Raw genomic sequence first — 19,239 nt, 5'->3', positions numbered from 1 at the left:
AAAGGAATAAAATAAGAATGTTAATCACAATAGCGATAATAATAGTAATAGCTAATGAGTTGAGCTCTTATCAAGCCCTTTACATATTTTATCTTACTGAATGATCCCCATAAACAAATTATTATTATTGTTACCCTCATTTCACGGATGAGGATGTTGAGGCTCAGAGAAGAGAAGTGACTTGCACAAGGTCACAGTGAGAGTGGAAGAGGTGGGACTCAACCCAACTTCTCCCCATCCTTCTGCTAAATGCTTGAGTATTTCAGGCCCTTAATGAGGAGCTCCCTCCCCAACACTTGCTAACGACCTGAAGACATTGACAGATATCCATCCCCACAGAACTGAAGAGTCTGGTTTATTCATTTCCGGGGAAAAGCCAGACTGGGGGATTTGAGAGGGTCTTCTTGGAGCACTGCTTTGAAAGACCTAATGGGAAATAGCTCTGCTTCTCCTGACCTCCCTGCCTCCCATTGCAGTGGGACCCCTCCATACACCGGGACCCCTCCTTCTGAAAATATTCATTCTTCTGGCAACTGTCAGCCCCCTCCACCCTTACCACCACGGTGGGCATGAGGACATCTGAACTTTTTTCTCAAGCCACTCTCCCTCATTCTACTCTTTTCTTTCCATTTCTAGTGTGGGTCCCACTTTCCTGTCCTCTCCTAACTCTGTCAGCTTACTCCCTGTGGCCAGCAGCTCTGGTGATCTAGCCCACATCTTCCTACAATGGTTTAAAGACAGCAGCATCGTGAAGACACGGGGCTCCTTGTAGAATCCCATGATCTACTGACATCCCATTTATGACAACTAAATATGCAATTTCGGGTGGTCAGATGCCCCCTTTCTGAGATTACAGAAAGATAAAAGATACACACATGAAAAGTTCTAAGAAGAATTCACCTACCTAGCATTTCCCAGACATCACATGGGTTCCGGGCCCTGAGAACTCAGAGATAAGCAAGTCCGAGCCGTGTTCTTGGACTCTCCTGTGTGATGGGAGAAGCGTTTACAATGCAGGCTGGACCAGGGGAGGGTGTTAGCCTATATTGTAGGAGCTCAGATGAAGGACAGACATATACGGTCAGTCTTCAGGAAGTGTTATTTATTTGTCATAGACCAGAAGCACATTCTGGAGGGAACCAGGGAGAGGGAACATCCTGCTTCCTTTGTTTTCTTGGCTTCAGGTACTGGAATAACTGGGAAGCTGCACCCTGAGAGGTGCAGTTGCTAAGGGGAGGGGGCTTAGTGAAACCAGCATACCTAGTGGGCTGATTTCAGGGAAGCCAATGCTATTGAGATCCTGAAAATAGAAGGAAAAAAAATTAAACTTAACTCTGCCCTACATTACATCAATATAAGCACATTTGCATAGAAGAAAACATGGCCTCACTGCTGGAAATGAAATGTAATGTTTTCCTAATGCATTTTACAATAAATACGTAACATTTAAACCTTTAAAAAATGTTTTTCCATAGACCACCCAACATCGTTTCTGTATGTCAGCAGAATATGTACCATTCTTTGGAAAACTCTTCTTAGTAATAATGATAATAATAATACCATATTTCCCTATGTATAAGATACACCTTTTTTTGAAAATTTTGAGGTCTAAAAACTGGGCGCATCTTATACAGTGGTTGTCAAGTCATTTAAGAAGTGTGACATTTCAAATGTCATAGATGGAACTGAGGACGAAGCAATATATGAAGACAGTGATTCATCATCAGACACAGATGGGGACAAGATAATGGATGGGAGTTTTGACAGTGATGAGGAGTTGTATGAATTTTATGATGAATAAAACTTGAGTTCAATAAATTTATGTAATACATTTTTTTTCAAATTTCAGGCTGCCAAATTAAGGTGCGTCTTATATATGGGAGCGTCTTATACATGGGAGCGTCTTATACATAGCAACAATAAAAAATCATGACGATACACATGGGGTTTCCTATATAGGCACCGTTCTAAGTGCTGTTGTATATCTAATGTGATTCTAGTGACAACCATATGAGGAGGTATTGTTATTATCCCCCACTTCACAGATGGGGACACTGAGGCACAGAGAGGTTTAGTGACTTCCTCCAGGCCACACAGTTCAGATACAGAAGAGCCAGATGGGAACCTGGACAGCCTTGTCCTAAAACCTGGCCTTTTAACTGTTTCATTACACTGTCTGCTGCCTCTCCTTCCTCCAGGCTCTTAGGGTAACTTTGGGCTGGATGCGTCACTAGACTCCTGAGGAAGAAAGGAGTCTAGTGAAGCACCCAGCACACAGTAGGTGCTTAATAAATGGTAGCTGCTCTTCATTATTTAGAGTACACAACACTTGTTCATATGTTAGCTGAGTGAAACGTCCTGGGCACACTAGTCGGTAGGAGGGGAAGGTGTGCCCCCATTGTACAGTTGTGGAAACTGAGGCTCAGAGCATGCAAGTGACACGTTCAAGGTCACATAGCTGGTGGATGGTGAGGGGGGGGAGCAAGAATCAAGCTCAGAGCCCCAGAAGGCATGTCCCAGTCTCTTCCCCCTTGCAGTGCCTTGCCTGATAGCACCGAACTGACTGATTAATAAATAATAATTGTTGACTTGTCTTAAAAGCTTGTCTTGCCAACGCCTGTAGCGTTTTCTCTGTAATTAGTCTATTTTCTTCCACGGGGGGTAAACGAGCCTCCTGAAGACTTGCTCCTTTCCCTGTGGGAAGGGGTCTGTCAGGACACACAGGCCAGGCTTGGGGACCCAGCCATTGTCTCTCTCTTTGTTGCCTTTCTCTTTCTCTTTTTTGCTCTCCTGTGTCTCTGTTCCGCTTACTTGTTTTGTCTTCTACGGGTCCCCTGGGATGAGCCGTGCTCCTGTGACATGTCTTCCCTTTTGTGTTCCGGATGATAGCATTTCCCCGGAGGCTCTTGAAAGAGAAGAATGGAGCGAATACAGCGGGGAGCCTGGTGGCTGGGTGAGAGCTTTGAGCACAAGTCCTTTCTCTTCAGGCTCTCTTCTGTGTGCACACCCACACACGCGTGTCCACACATGCACACACACAAACGCATACTGTATTGTAGGGCAGGCTATGATATGATTTAAATGCTGGGTCCTCTGGCCAGGAGGGAGCTCAGCCATGACCCCTAATGCTGATTTGCTCTGCGATGATCCCTAAGGCTTCTCACTGTAGGGTCTTCTGAGGCTTGCTGTATTGGTTTCGCAGGCTGCTCTAACAGATAACAAACAGAGTGGCTTAAAACAACACAGGTGTGTTATCTCACAGTTCTGGAGGCCAGAAGTCATAGAATCAAGGTGTTGGCAGGGCTGCGGTCCTTCGGGAGGCTCTCAGGAGAAATCTGTTTCCTTTGCTTTTTCAGCTCCTACAGGCCGCCTTCATTCCTTGGCTTGTGGCCCCTTCCTCCATTTTCAAGGCCAGCAACACAGCATCTCTCTCTCCCTCTCACCTCCCCCCCTACACTTCATCATGACCATTCCCCTCTGACCTCCTGCCTCCCTTTTTCCCTTATAAGGGCTCTTGTGATTACTGTGGGCCCATCCAGATAACTCACAGTAATTTCTCTATCTCAAGATACCTTAGTCATATCTGTAAAGTCTAACTTGCCATGTAATGTAATGTATTCAACATCTGGGCATTCAGACATGGACATCTTTTGAGGCCATTTTTCTGTCTCACTTGCCAAGTGAGATGGAAAGTTTGTTTGTTTTTAACATTCTTTCTTTCTGGGCTATCTCAGTACCCATCTTGCTGGGAGACAGTCCAGCACAAGAGGCTCTGAAACAAGCTGTTTAGATTCACACCCTGCCATCCTGTCTCTTTCTAGCTGTGTTACCTTGAGCAAGTCACCCAACCTCTCTGTGTCTAATTTCCTCATCTCTAAGATAAGCAAGTAATGTCACAGAACTTCATTGCACTGTTATAAGTCACAAAAAGCACTGGGTTGACAAAACATGCCATGTGGTGAATAATAAGCACCCAAAATAAATGGGAGAAGCAATTATAAATAGGGGAGCTGTACAGCATGATAATTAGAAACTCAGAGGGCCTTGGTTCAAATCCCAGTCTCAGCACTTAGGAACTAAGTGGTCTCAGGCTAGTTACATTAGGTATCAGAGTCTCAATTTTCTCATTTGTAAAATGAAAATAAAACAATGATCATCTTTTTTTAAACATGCATGATTTTTAAAATAATGTTTATTTTATTGATTCTAGAGAGAACAAGGGGGAAAGAGAAGGAAAGAGAGAGAGTAAGAGTCAAAGAGAGACAAAGGCAGAGACAGGAACATCGAGCTGTTCCCGTATATGTCCTGACCGGGGATCAAACTGGCAACCTCTGTGTTTTGGGATGATGCTAACCAACTGAGACAGCCACCTGGCCAGGGCAAAAACAGTGATCATCTTAATACATAGGATTGTTGTAAGAATCAAAAAATAATATGGTGCACGTGAGCCACCTGGAACACAATGAGTATAGCTTTGGTTGTTGGAGTTATCCCTAACGCCATCATTGCCCATCCTTCCTGAGGGTGATGGAGAGAGAGCCTCCACAGGCTGCCTCTGGCATCAACAGAGCAAGGATGGGACTTGCTGAACCCAGAGCCCTGAGAAATCCCTCTGTAGTGCTCCAGCTTTGAGAGCAAGGCCGGCTCAGCCTGGAGCTGTCTGATTTCAAGGCGACTCCCTGCTGCGGAGCTGTAGCGGTTATAGCAGCAGCTGGTTCTTTGGACAAAGGGCTCCTAGGACAGAAGAGGGCTTTGGACATGGTGACCAGGGTGGTGGGGAGGGTGGGGGCAAAATTCCCTGAGAAGCCAGAGCTAGTTCCTAGATGGCATGGTCACCAGGGAAGGTGCAGGGTTCTGGTTTCAACCATATTGTCTTTAAGGTTTTGCTGCAAAGACCTGTTTCAATGAAGACTTGGGCAGCTGCCCAGTATGCAAAACAGTTAAAAGTACAACTGCTCTAGTTGAGACCGGGATTGGTGGGGGCAGCTTGAGCCTCCTTTTTACTCCTATGGGGACCTCTGGGGCCCCCATTTGAGAAAAAGCTGGTGGGGTGACAGGCTTTGGAGTCAGACCTGGGATTCACACCCCTGCCTCTGCCACTGCCTGGCTGTGTGAGCTTTGGGGCTTCACTTCACCTGTCTGAGCCTCAGTCTTCTCATATGAAAATGGGACAATAATAGCACCTGCCTCATGAGGTTGAAGACTGGTGACAGTGACTCTAAGGTGCTTAGTTCAGTGCCTGGCACATGGTAGATATCTTGGCACTTAGCATGGGGTAGCTATTTTGATTCCCTAAGAGATCTAAATTCACAACAGACTCTCCAAGAACACGTGTCTAATGCCCAGGGAAGCTATGAGGTTGTGTAGATATTCCTTGGGACCAGAAGCCAAAAGGCTTGGGAACAACTTGTGTTCTGATTCCGCCACCAGCAGGCTGTGTGAATTTAGTCCTTTCTGGGCTTCCTGAATCACTTTTTAGATGTTTACTGGGGGCCTACTATGTGCCTGGCACTGTTCTAGCCACTAGGACAAGGACACAGGCCCTGGCATCTGGAAGGCTGAGTTCCAGATTTAACTCAGCCACTTTCTAGCTCTTTGGCTATGAACTGGTCACTGCCCATCTCTGGTTCTCAGTTCCTCCATGTGTAAAGTGAGGGGATTGAACTTGTGTTGTGGGCCCTTCCCAGAAAAGATTCAATGAGATCCTGCCTCCAAAATTGTAGAATGCACTTGAACTTGACTCTGACATTCTGAAACATGGGCTTTGGGATCATACAACCCTGGGTTTGAATCCTGTGCTTGCCACTTACTGTGTAACCTTATGCAAGAGACTGAACTTCTTGAGTCTCGGTTTCCTCATCTGTGAAATGGAGATAATAATACCATCACAGAGTCATGGTGAGGACTCAAAGTGATGATACAGGTAGAGTTCCTAGCACAAGGGTTGGGAACCTATGGCTCGTGAGCCAGATGTGGCTCTTTTGATGGCTGCATCTAGCTCGCAGACAAATCTTTAATAAAAAAAAAAATAACGTTAAAAATATAAAACATTCTTATATCTTAAAATCCATTCATTTCCTACCGCTCATGTTCATGGTGGCGGGTGGCTGGAGCCAATCACAGCTGTCCTCAGGGACAGCACCAAATTTTTATTGGATAATGCATAAGGTACACAGGTCATTGTATGGCTCTCACAGAATTACATTTTAAAATATGTGGTGTTCATGGCTCTCTCAGCCAAAAAGGTTCCCGACCCATGTCCTAGCAGAATGACTGGTGTATAGTTGGTTCTCAATAAATGAGAACTGCCTTTAACACCACCACCACCAAAGTCATTATCATCATCACTATAAAGACCACCACCACCACCAACATACCACCATCATGAGTATCACAATCATGACCATCTATAAAATGAAGCTCTAAATGGTCTCTAAGATACTGACATTTTAAGCTCTGCTTTTCAAGGGGAGAATTAAGTGACAAATGTGGTAGCTCATCCTGGGCCATTTAAACGACACACTTTAGAGGAGGGTCCCCAATAAAGAGGGTTCTCTTTCATTTTGCAGAGAATGTCTACCAGGCATCCCCAAACTATGGGCCCATGGGCCACATGTGGCCCCCTGAGGCCATTTATCTGGCCCCCCGCCACACTTCTGGAAGGGGCACCTCTTTCATTGGTGGTCAGTGAGAGGAGCATTGTATGTGCTGGCCCTCCAATGGTCTGAGGGACAGTGAACTGGCCCCCTGTGTAAAAAGTTTGGGGACCCCTAGCAGACGTTGGTCTGTTTGAGATTTCTTGTCCTTTGTCTGTAGTAAGCAAGAATAGGACCCTTGAGATTTGGAACACTGTCAGTCCTGCGAGTCCATTTTTGTTGGTATACTTCTCCTTTTAATGATGGTTGTTCTTGTCCAGATACTGATTTCCCTTCAGAAAATCAGTTTGGATCTATTGGGGGTGGGTCTTTGGCTAAGGCTCAGTTATCTGATTTAGACCTCCTATAATCTCCCAATATCGTCCTGCTCAAGCTGCATGCTGACAGGAGCGACTGGCACGTACATACCGTCCTGGGCTGGCTGGAAATTCCTTCTCTCTCTGTCATAATGCCTGAATCGTAGGACAGGCTATGGATCATGGGACCCTCGCAGCTCACATCTTGTGCATTCTTCTTGTTGCTTTTTAACCTTTTGCTTCCTATCTTAAGGAAGATCGAGTAGTCCTAACCTCATTGTATAGATGGGGCTTAGAGACATTAAATGACTTGTATAAGGTTGTATGGGGGTCTAGACCTGGGTCCCAGACACCTGTCAAGTGCTTATTCAACTAAGCCATCTTGTTTCTTAAAATTTTCCATTTCCTAAACCTCATCTTTCCTACCCTGGATTCTGAGTCTCCCGAGGTCTGGCTTAGAGATCTGCAACCATGTGGGTGAGGACAGGTCAGCTGGGCTGATTTCTTTTAGAAAAAGCCACGGTGGGGGGGGGGGGTTCCCATACTGGGGTCAAACTCTTCTCCAAGCTGAGACCAGCACTGAAGGTCTGAGGGCGTGTGTGGGAAAGGGGCTGCGAAGTTACAGCTCCTTTTGCTCTGAGAGTGAGTGACAATCTTAGAACAAGTTGGTGTTAGGTAGGCTGCCACTGACTTCACTGCGTGCTGGCGAGAAGTCCCATCTCCCTGCTCCCCCTCCCTTCTCTGCTCTAACCATCCAATAACTTAACTTCGCCGCCGGAGGGTTCGCTTCCCGCCCGTCCCCTCCTCCACCCCGTCTTAGCGCTGTCCGTGGTGCTGATCGCCCATCTCCTGACTGCCTTTTCGACCAGCCAGGATCTCTGGTGCGCCCAACCTCTCCTCCCCGCCTCCTACCTCTCTTTATCCAGGCACCTCTCACATAAATCACCGGTGGGAGGCAGGCTTGGCTCCCCTGCGCGGGGAAGCTTCTTCCCCCTCCTTTGCTCAACACAGGGTTTTGCAGCAGTGGAGGAAGCCGCGACTGATTTCGGGCACAGGGGAAGCAACTGATTTGTTAGCTGCCAGCAGCCCAGGGTTGCCTACTCAAACGACAGAGAGAGAGAGAGAGAGAGAGAGAGAGAAAGAGAGAGGGAGAGAGGGAGAGAGAGACTGACCGAGCTGAAACCTTCATCCATGTGGAGGGCAGTCAGAGGGAGCTACAGTCTTTGCCTTGTGCCTTGTCCACTGCTGGTCTGACTTTTCTCCTCTTCTGGCTGTGGTATTTCTTTTCATCTTGCGTGATTTAGGGATAGTTGGAGTGTGTGTGTGTGTGTGTGTGTGTGTGTGTGTGTGTGCCCGTGTGCATGTGCTGGCACTTGGATTTTATTTTGGGAAGAGTAAAGAGAGTCAAATGAACAATTTTCTTTCAGGCACCTCCACTGAGCTTTCAAACCAAGTCATCGGGAGTTAACATCTTCCCAGCCGGCAGGGAAGGGAGGAGTTGGCAAGGATTTGGTTCTCCTGTTCCCCCTGCAATCCTCTGGTGTTGTGGTAAGTAATATTCTTCTCAATTGTGCAAATGGGCTGGGAATATTGGAATCCAGTTGTGATGAGGTGTACACATAAGCTGGTAGGGGTGAAGGGTAGGGAGGAGGGAAGGGGTGTTGAGGAGTGACCACGTTTATTTGCCCACATTCTGCAGTGTTTGATCACCCAAGCAGCACCCCAAAGCCAAATTAGATTTTGGCTTTGTCCAGGGAGGGCATAAAAGAAGCTCCTGTTTTAGGCATTGTGATAAAAATTGTGGCTTCTGCCCAATTTGTCCTCTCCTTTGCAGCAGAAGCTGTTGAAAGTAGCCCGCAGTTCTCTGTGAGTGAATTAACCCTTTGTGGGGCTGGCCAGCCAGGCATGGAGGGTCTCTGGGTGTCCTGATCTAGTGGGTGGGCATCTTGGACAAGGATGGGAGAGGGGCACCTGAAGCTGGAAGGTTAACCCTTGCCTAGGTTCATCTTGGCACACCAGGTGAGGCTTGCCTAGGACAGGGCTCAGATTGTACCATCTTCCAGGGCTAGCTGAGTAATTTAATTGTGGTGCTTTTTGCAAGCTTGGCTGTTTTAAGCTTCCTGAGATGAGAGACCTGGGAGCCATGAAATGACCACATTTTTCTCAGAATGAGTGGTTGGGCAAGCCAGAGGGGAGCAGCCAGCTGCCTGCTGAGCAGACGATGTTTTATTTTCACAGGTGGTGTAACCTGTAAGTGATGCATGAGGGGGTGCATGCTGGCACCAGCCTGGGAGGCTCCATCCTCGAGCCTGTCTCAGAGTAGGGAACGGAGGGAACAGAGCTTGTTCTGATTCTGGGGAAGGGCTCCAAGCTCCAGCTTCGGATCTGTTCCAGGGCAGAGCATACCCTGCTGTAATTTCTTTATCTGACATCCGGATGGGATAAACCTGCACCAACCTGTTAGTGCCAAGGGGAGGTCCTTTGCAAGTGAATCCAAAAACTCACATTTAATTTTAAAATGTCTTTGCTGCTAAGCTGTGACTTATCAAAAGAGGATTTCTCTTTGCTTCCTGCTTTGATTACATCTCCCTTTCTGGAAATGAATGTTCTTATTTTTAGCATCTTTGCTATTATCTCAGGGGTCGCTTCAGTCTTCCGCATTTCCAAGGATTTCCTCTTGAATTTCTTGTTCTTGGAGGTGGGAGGAATTAAATCTCAGAGGCTGGCAAGCCTGGGATGCAAGTAGGGCCCACTCAGTCATTCTCTCCAGCTCCAGAGCATGTGCCTGCTTGGGCAGGACATGTGAGGTAGAGGGGAAGGTACCTCAGTGGTTAGTGCCCAAGTTTTTGGTCCTCAAAGCCCAGTCTTTTTTCACTGGGTGACCTTGAGGATGAAGAAGTTTCCTTAGTTTCCTCCCCTGGAAGCCTCAAGTATAAAAGACGAACGAGAGGAAATTTGGTTCAAATAAGGAGCCACAGATCTGGCCATGGTAATATTTAGTATACGGATCTTCAGCACTGACTGGTCAGACAGGACCATGGCTGGGGCCCTGGAGTGGGGGGTCGTAGGGTCCCCCTGCAGTGCTGAGTGTTAACCTCTGAGAACTTGGAGTGGACTGGGGGAGGACCAAGGGAGCCCCAGCAGCCTCAGTGCAACATCACCGTCTGGCACAGGAGTGTTTTTATATTTTAATGACTGGCTCAGTCATGCGCTGCATGTCAGCTCAGCTGAGGTAGTCGGAACTGGGTTGTCCACATCTGGGTGCTTTTTAAGCATCTCCTCGCTGCCTCCCAGCCTTGCTTCCTTGGGGGTGGCTAAGATCCAAGAGGCAGCCTTCCCTCCTCCGCCATCACATCTGAAATGGTGCATTGTGGTGCGCCAGGCAGAGGGACACAGACGCTTCTGGAGTGAGCCCTGCACTTGGAGCAGGAGACCAGGGTTCTGGCCCCAGCTCTGCCCCCTTCCCGGTGCTCAGTTTCCTCACCTGGGCAATGTGGGAGTTGTTCCAAGGACCCTTCCAGCTCTGAGGTGCTGTGGCTAGGGGCTAAGTGTGTGTGCGTGAGCACACGCTTCTGGGAAGGGTTAGCACTGTCTTTGGGGATGCATCACATGTGTTGAGGAGTCACTGCTTGGGGTGGATTGGAGTGGGGTGGGGGTCTCCTGTGAGAACTTTGGTAGCTTCCTGGAATCCTGTGCTCAGGTGGAGAGGGCTCTGCCTTCTGTACGGCACAGTCAGATGCACAGACATATAGCTTTAGCAGCATATGAAGGCCCTATAGGCACTTACCCCAGGGGTGACAACAAGGACCTCTTTGTGAACCTCAACTCAGACACACAAGCTCAGGGGGTCTATGGGCCCTCCCTCATGCCCATCTGAGCACCTCAAGTCCAGAACCTCTGATCTAGTCTAACCCCTTTTTTGGGGGGGCGGGGGGATGGGTGCCCAGAGAGGGAAAGCAACTTTCCCAAGACCACACAGTAAGTCACGGCACAGCAGCTTATAAATCTACCATCATGAAGACAAGGCATCCTCCCCTCACTCCACTCCTCTCCTGGCCCCCCAGCCTGGGACGGGGAGGAGGGACAGTAGCACCTTCCAGCCCGGGCTGACTGCAGGGAACCAGAGCCGTAGAGACAAGCGTGGACATCCCCTTGCTCACTCAGAGAAAAGAGGCAGTGTCAGGGGTCGTGCAGTCCCACAAGGGTGGCCTGGAAGGTCAGTCTGCCGGCTTGCTCTGTTTCTCCCTTCCTCGCTACTCCCACCCATCCCAGCTGGTGTGCGGGCTGTGCCTCTGGTCAGGGCGGCTGCTCAGGGCTGATTTGCAGCATATGGTATTTATACTTTATTTCACTGCCCCTCTCTGTCTCTCTCTCTCTCTGTATATGGGTCAGAGAGAGTTTGTGGCTTTCTAATAAAAACCACCATGACATATGGACCCGTCTTCTGCTCTCTTTCCGCTTTGAGTGGGGAGCTGGTCATAAATGCAGGCAAATCGGCAACTGATGCGAAGACGATGAGGAGCTGGTTGATTTTGGTTAAGCACTGTGGCTGTAACCTGTGATAAAAATAGCCCCAGGACCCAGGACCCAGGAGCAAATGGGCTTCAATTATTTAGCTGGCTCCCAGGACAGAGATCCTCTATGTGCTGGGAGTGGAGGAGGCCCGGCAGCTGTCTTCTTCCTGTTCCCACCCCGTCTGCCGTCTGCTGTTTGAGCCTCCAGGGGCTGCCCTGCGGACTCTGGGAGCAGCCGGACCTGAGTTTGAATCCTGACCCCAGTGCTTCCTTGCTGTGTGACTTCAGGCAAGACCCTTAACCTCTCTGAGACTCGGTTTCCTCAGGCATGTTAAGGTGGTTCGGTGTGGTGGCCAAGAGTGTGGGCTCTGGAAACAGCTCTGGGGTATATTGTCAATCCTGGTTCTAGCACTTTCTATTTGCCCCACTTCACCTCTCTGGGTCTCAAGTTTTCCATCTGTGAAGTGGGAATGGGGAATTCTGGGAATTTTAAGAGTTAATACTTGCAAAGTGCTTTGTCCTGAGCCCGGCAAGGAGTAAGTGTCCAACAGATGTTAGTCATGGGGATGGTGTTGGTGGTGGTACCAGTGAAATTACCCTGACCCAAACAAGATCAGGGAGAGGGCGGGAAGGCAGGTGAATCCTTCCTGCTAGCCATGCAGCTGTGGGACCCAGGAGAGAGGACGCGGCTTGGAGACAGGAGACTGCCTGTCCCACTGATCCCCTAATTGGTTTTTATGTAGTTGCTGGAGGTCCCCAGACCTCAGTTTCTTCATCCATGAAATGAGTATAGCACCTCCTTTCCTCAAAGCTGTGAGGCGCCAGAACCAGAGCCATTGTGAGTGTGCGGAGCAGGCGCTGCAGGCTGAGCTCCAGGGGGGGAACCCCCTGCGCTCTTCTGAGTCTTCTTTTCCTCTGAATCCTGGGAGCTTTTGCTGACTCATCCCCACTCACCAGCTCAGTCAGTGCGTTTCTGCTAGGAAACCCGAGCTTCCTCTCACTCCTGCAGGTGCCACAAGGCGGGATTCTTCAAGGCCAAGGCTGTGCCATCCCCACTTTCGGAGTCAGGGTTAGCACACAGTGCAGCAATGGGTGAATGAATGAATGAATGAATGCAATGTCAATTGGTTGACTAGTAGACAGTTCATCTGGGGGCTGACTTGGCCTATGGTCCAGCCAGAGGCCTGAATGCAGTAGGCGCTCAGTGCTGATTATGATGAGTCATTGGGGAAGTTTGGAAGGACTTGATTTTCACCTCAGATCTCCTACTGGCAACCCACAGGCCTCTTTCTCCTCCTGCCGGAATATTCATTGGCATTTATTCATGTGTTGCACGTTTATTGAGCACTTAACAGTATGCATGGCATCAGGGTGGGTACTGGGAATAAAATGATGACAACGGCACAATCCCTTTGGTACTTAAACTGTCTACTTATAAAATGTGATCTTTCAGAGGGGGTAGTACTTAGTCACCCTAAAACACTGAGCCCACTGATGTCTGAATTCCAACAATAACATTTCATTGTTTGTCTTTAGGCTTTGTTCTTGGATCATGAGCAGGTGCTTTGGGTGGGGTGGTGCCTCCAGCCTTCCTTTGAGTCATTCATACCTTAAGGAAGAGGAGTTGTAAAATGCTTTCCAAAAAAGTGAGGGAGAGCTTTGTTGGAGGGGGAAGTGGAGTTTGCAGATACTGATCTTGCATGTAAAAGAGAGAGAGCAAAAGGCAGAGAAAGGTGAATGTTACCGGAAATACATTTTGCTGGGGGATAAAAAACTCTAGCTGCCCCAAGAGAACCCAAGGCCAGTGTTTGGGTTGCACCCTGCCCCTGTGCCATCAGAAACTCTGAGTGCGGGGCCCTGGGACCTGTGTTCTCACAAGTCTCCTCTGCTATAGATAAAGGAGTTTTCTTTTTTTTTTTTTAAATGCAAAACACTTTTCCAGGCATTAGTTATAACTGTTCTGGGTGTGTTGGGAGCCTCAGACTTCTTAACCAAGCTCTCTCCCTCCCCATCATTCCCTAAGGAGCTGAGCAGAATAGCGATCAGGCCCATAGCCTCCCAAACAGTGTACTTTCTGCAGTGTTCATGTCCTCAGTTTTCACAAGAGTGTGAGCTGGGCATAGGGAGTCATTTCCTTCCCAGGCAGGACCCAGGCACTTAGGTTATCACATAGCTCTGAGACAAGGCAGCTATCTGACCATGGGCAGCTCTCTTGACCAGGGGACCCTGGCCAGGCCTTCACACTCCTCTTAGCTCAACTCAGCATCCCAGTAGGGCCAGGGAAATCAGGCAGATGACAGCGCAGTGCCGAGGCACCAGGCTGCTCTGTGCAATGTCACCGTGGTTGCCTCGAAGGGACTGCTTTGCTGTCATTAGTTATAATGACTTAATGCATGCTTAAATCTCATTGTAATGGAGCCGTGTCAGACTCTGACTTAGCAATCCAGCTAGTGAGCAGGATGACAGGCCTCAGGAAGCTAGGGCTGGTGCCCACCCCTCCCCAATGAATCAACAACAGGACACTCATCTGACAACAGCAGAACTGCGCTTGGTTTGTGAAGGCTTTTATTTGGAAAGTTGGGGGTGGGGGGTGGGAGGGGAATTGCTTCGTCTCTCAATTTAATCTGAGTGAGTTCATTCAGCCTCCTTTTTTTTTCATCCTTTTTTTTTCTTTCTTTCCTCTTTAATGCACCTACACAATGACAAGCAGCGACTTGTGAATGGAAGCTGCTTTCAGTAGCAAACAGATTATGTAAGCGGGTTCCGGTGCCAGCCATCCTGGTGGGGCGGCGTTCTGGGCCGCTGGAAAAGAGAGACGATTTCTCCAAGTGCGCCAGGAGGCCGACCTTGCAAGGTGCCAGCAAAAAGCACCTGTGTGGTCCGTTCTGTCCCACGGTCGGGCCCCTGGGCCCTGGCCTCTCTACCTGTTGGCTCTTCCCTCTGTCACTGTGTGGCTGAGTTAATCTGTCAGCTTTAAGCAGGGCACTGGAACTTGGTGAAGGTGAAGAAACCACCGGAAGTGGCTGCCACCATGTCAGGCTGGGGCATCTGGCCACATCTTTCTCCCAAAGGTCTGCCAATGGTGGGTAAGGCTGTTGGATAGAGTTGCAGATGTAAGCTTCTGACATTTGCAGTTTTTCCTCTGATCATTAGAGACCTCCCTGTTGTTCACCCTAGCCGGCCAGCCCAGGCCAGAGGGAGACATCAGCATGTGCCAAATGACATGTGGGAAACTCAATGTGCAGACCAGCGACACACCTCCTCTGCCGTTCAGAAAGGGACACACTGCTGTTTCTTTAGCTTCTTTTTTCCCTCTTTCCCTTGGAAGGGTTTATCTGGCCGGGGCCAGCCTCCAGGTTATCTGCAGAGGGGTTTGGGGGTGTGTCCTCTTCTAAATGGTGCATACGTGCCTTGGGAAGAAATGCCCAGGGAGAAGGAAACCGTTCTCCCATGTTGGTGACAGGAGTGGGCTTTGCTTCTGACTATAATATGAGGGGAGCTGGCCTCGTCTGTCACCTCTGTTTCCCACGGGAGACTCCTCTGCTTGTTAGATCAGCGTGGACTTTTTGTTTTGGCACAAGGAGCTGAGAGGTGAGTTATTCTTTCTTCTCATTCCCTGGTGCATGACCATCATTGATCCTGGCGGGCCGCTTTCTCAATTTTTCAGTGTTTATTCTCTGTTTCACTTTTAATTATCTGGTCACTTCTCCCTCTATTTGGAGAGACCCTGGTCCCCTTCCCCAGGCAGGCACGCGGTCAGCTCTGTGCACTCCTTGGGGCCTAGGTCTCCTCCTCCAACACTGATGTGGCCTCTTGATACAGACTGGTGGCTACAAAAGACTCACCTTGACCTTGAATATTCTCAGAGGGTAAAAAGCTCCAGAGACTGGTAGTGGGGGTCCCCAGGTGGCCACAGAGGCCTCCCCAAGGCCCTGGGATTGAGCAGGCACCAGCCCTGGGAAATTCTCCCTTGGTTGTCATGGTAGCAGTTCTGTGATAGGGGCTTTTATCCAATGGGACACCACAGGGCTGTCATTTCTGGTTGACACGGACCATATGGGTGGTCCCTGATTCCCTGGCGCACTCCCCACCTGCTTTCAATATTCCTCCCCCTTGCTAGAAGGCCCGCTCTGAGCTAATAAGAGTCTCTCTGTTTGGGTTCAGGCTCAGCTGTGCCACAGGGTAATTGCATCCTAGAGCTGTGGTTTTGTACAAGAAGTGAATGGGTCAAGGCTTGTCCACCGAGTCACAGGGCAGTCATGGGGGGCTAGACCCTGCATATCAAATTTATGGAAGTGATCTCTTTGGATCCTCACAAAGCCTTGGGAAGGAAGCCTTATTATTGTGCCCATTTTAGACCAGGACTCTGAGGCTACAGACAGCAGAGAGGTCTCGGTTCCCCAAATTCACATTGTCAGTAAAGGGTAGATTCAGGGACTCACTCAGATCTTTTGGACACCAAAGTCAAATACTGAATTTTCACAGCAGGGAAATGAACCTCCCAGGGCCTCATTTCTCTGCTCTGTAAAACGGGATAATAATCAATCACCACTTTGCTGATGGTTCAGGGCTGTTGTGAAATGCTTCTTTATAACATAGAGCTTTGAAGAAATGGGTTTCCAGTCTTCAGCTCCTCCGGAATCGAAAGCATAAATGTCATTCTGATGAAGGACTGGCGAGTATTGACTGGTAGGAGGCAGTCCGCCCAGTGATTAGAAGCAGAGCCTCTGCCTCCAGACCTTGGGATGCTGGCTCTGCTCCTTGCCAGCCTATGCCTTTGGGGTGTTATTTGGCCTCTCTGGCCTCACTTTACTCACCTGTAAGATGGGAATAATAACAGTACCTCCCTCATAGAGTTGCCACGAGGATCCCATGAGTTAATATATATATGAAGCACCTGGTGCCCCGTTCTTGGTGTACTATATAAACTTTAGTTGTTTATTATTATAAAGGACTTAAATTTTTACTTCTACTAAATTACTTTATTAAATTATTACTTCTATTTTACAGATGAAGGAGCTAAGCCCTGTAGGTCACACGGTGAGTTAAGGAGCAGAGAAAGATTTAGCCTTCAGGGATGACAATGGCCAAGCTACAACACTCTGAAGCAAGGCAGGTTCACCATGCCAATGACAAAGTGTAAATCTAACAGAAAGAGATAAAAGGACAGTCACAGGCAGGCTGGGAAAAGCAGATGGTTAATTTGGTGGCCTGAGGGTCCTTCTTGGTGGGCCCCAGGTGCTCGGGCTGTGAGCATGGCCAGGTGGGTGCAAGTGGATGCCACGCCTGCTTCAAGCCATGAAACACGTGGCCACCAGCAGGTGGCTGATGCCACACTGGTGAGCTGGGGGGCGGGGAGGGGGCTCCACGGTAGACAAACAGGGTTCGGTAGGCTAGTTCTCATGCTTTTTTGGAAGTTGGGATCCCTCTCAGTTTCTGTCCCTACCCCTCTGCTTGTGCCATCCGTGAACCTTCTGGACCTTGTTCTGTCCCTCAACCCCAGAAGTTGGTTGGCTCAAGTGGAGGTTGTATGTGTGCCAGGCGTTGTCAGGCCTGAGTTCTTGGTCATACAGCATAGCAGTTAGGGGCTCAGCATTGAGAGCCAGACTCGTTGGGTTCAAATCCCCCCTTCACCCCCCTCAAGCTGTGCAGACCTTGTCGGTTACCAAAGCTTCCTGAATGCACCTCAGCTTTGTCCAACTGTAAAACGGGGACGCGGTTATTAGTAAAAATGTATTTTGCCGAGTTCTCGTAAGGATCAAGTGGGTTCATGTGCACAGAGCTCCCAAGATGACATCATCGTCACTATTATCATTACTTAGCAGCCAATACAAACTTGTCTTCAGATCTTTGCATCTTCCTAGATTCGAGGGGGCTCTTGAAGGTTACTTGCTTACACTAATGGTTTCCAAACTCTGATCTGACCTGTAACAAAGTTCCCATGGGCCCTGGTGAGTGGAGGAAAAGCAGGCATTTACCTACTTCAGTTGCCAACTAAGTTTTCCTAGGACAGACTTTCCCTCAGCCTGACATCATGTATTTCTTTTTTTGCTCATTTCATGTTAAAATATATTCTTTAAAAAAAAAATGTTGGAATTCGTCAATGGTAGTTTTTTGTTGTTGTTGTTTTGTTTTTTAATCAGTGCCCTTCCTTAGCAAGTAAAAATAACAAACTTGGAAGGAATTTTACTCATCTGAGATAGTCAGATGCCTTGGAGATACTTTTGTCCAAGCACTAACCTCAGTGGTTGTCAAATTTTAGTGCATGCTAGACTCTCCTGGGCTGTTTTTTAGAATAACAGTGTTTAGGCCCATCCCCAGGAATTCTGACTCAGGAGGTTTGGAGTCATGCCCAGGGATCTGCGGTATAAAGAATTTATGATGATTCAGATGCAGTCAGCCCGTGGGTCATTCTGGGCTTGGGGTGGGGTGGGGGTGCTGCTTTTCCTGGTGGGTGAATATTCTCTGCCACTCCCTGGGCAATGGGCTTGAATGCCTCCTGCGAGGGGGCTCAGCACCTACGAAGGCACCTGTGCATGTCACCCAGGTCCTGTTAGCACGGTTGTCCTTCCTGATGTGGACTTAGACCTGACTCCTGTCACTTATAATTATTTTGTCTTCTGGAGCCAAACTGCAGAAATTAAATTCCTAAGACAAAGTATGGTTCTTAATAGTTAAGTGCACATTAAGAGGCAAGTGCATGAGGCTAAAAGTCCTAGTTCATTTTTGTTACGGGGGCTAAGCCCAGAAGTGACTGTCTAGTCCCCTTCGCATTATAATTTGGTCCCCCTTCAACATTTGATAAATATTTATTGCCCATCTATGACTACGAAGGTCGGATAGCCCCAGATACAAGATGGACCTTCAATTTCCACATTTTCCCAATAAAATGATCAATCCCCTTCTGACTCTCACAAAATCTTTGCCAGGCTTAAATAAATAACCTATTAGGAAATGGAAGGAAACAAACAAACAAACAAACAAAAAACTACTAGGAATGTAGATGAAATGGTCAAATGTTCATTTATAATATTTGATTCGTTAATTGTATTTACACACATACTTAAATTTTACAATATATAAAAGAAGCAATCCATGAAAACATTTTTTTCTGCTATTTCTATATATTTAAAAAATAATGAACAAACAAACCAGAAAAGTAAGGTAAATTGTATGACGTTAGTGAAAGTCAATCTACTGAAAATATCTCCTGTTGGAGAATGGGAAAAGGAAGGGATACCCCTGGGAGCTGCCTGATCATTGAAAAGTTCGGCAAGAATTGACATAAACGATTTTGTTATTCAAAGTAAAGTAAATTGAGAGAGGTGATGAAAAACACTGGACAGTGTGAGAGACTTTTTAAGGACTTGGATAAAAGGTGAATTTCTGTTTTCTGAGGAATATTTGGTTGGAGGGATCCTTGTCTTCTATTTGGTCATTTATAGTATTTGTGCCCGGTGCTGGAATGTAGTAGACAATTTCGATGTGGTACATTCTCTGAAGGAGGTAGACATGAATCAGTAACCGTACATATGGATATGTAAATAGAACCTGAGTTAAGGCTCTTAAAGAGGGGAACACAGATCTATGAGCTTGTCACAAGGAAATCTGACCTAATCTGGGAGGGCTTCCCTGAGGGAATGACATTTAAGCTGAGAGCTGAAGGATGAATAAGAGGTGACTGAGTAAAGAGAGGAGAAAAGAACATTCATGGCCATGAGAACAACATGTGCCAAGGCTCTGTGTGGCATTCAAGGATCTGAAAGACAGCCA

At 47.9% G+C, this 19,239-nt stretch overlaps 1 protein-coding gene and 1 long non-coding RNA gene across 4 annotated transcripts in view; one reads left to right on the top strand and one right to left on the bottom strand.

The window, feature by feature from the left end:
* Positions 1–1,128: 1,128 nt before the first annotated feature.
* On the bottom strand, positions 1,129–8,237 carry LOC136395687 (uncharacterized). The gene is made up of 3 exons (XR_010749370.1): positions 8,125–8,237; positions 2,812–2,905; positions 1,129–1,300 (listed from the first exon to the last, which is right to left on the bottom strand). It is a non-coding gene; the product is annotated as an uncharacterized lncRNA (long non-coding RNA).
* RPH3A (rabphilin 3A) overlaps positions 7,891–19,239 on the top strand; it is a 79,445-nt gene continuing 68,096 nt past the window's right edge. For all 3 annotated transcript variants that reach the window (XM_066370858.1, XM_066370859.1, XM_066370857.1), the window contains exons 1-2: positions 7,891–8,228; positions 8,380–8,500. The gene's annotated coding sequence lies outside the window, so the exon portion shown is untranslated. The remainder of the gene's footprint in view (positions 8,229–8,379; positions 8,501–19,239) is intronic.

The sequence above is a fragment of the Saccopteryx leptura genome, chromosome 2 (genome assembly GCF_036850995.1).
Source record: "Saccopteryx leptura isolate mSacLep1 chromosome 2, mSacLep1_pri_phased_curated, whole genome shotgun sequence".
In the NCBI taxonomy this organism is placed as follows: Eukaryota; Metazoa; Chordata; class Mammalia; order Chiroptera; family Emballonuridae; genus Saccopteryx; species Saccopteryx leptura.
Note: the sequence above shows the minus strand (reverse complement) of the source record. Positions and strands in the feature narration are given on the sequence as shown.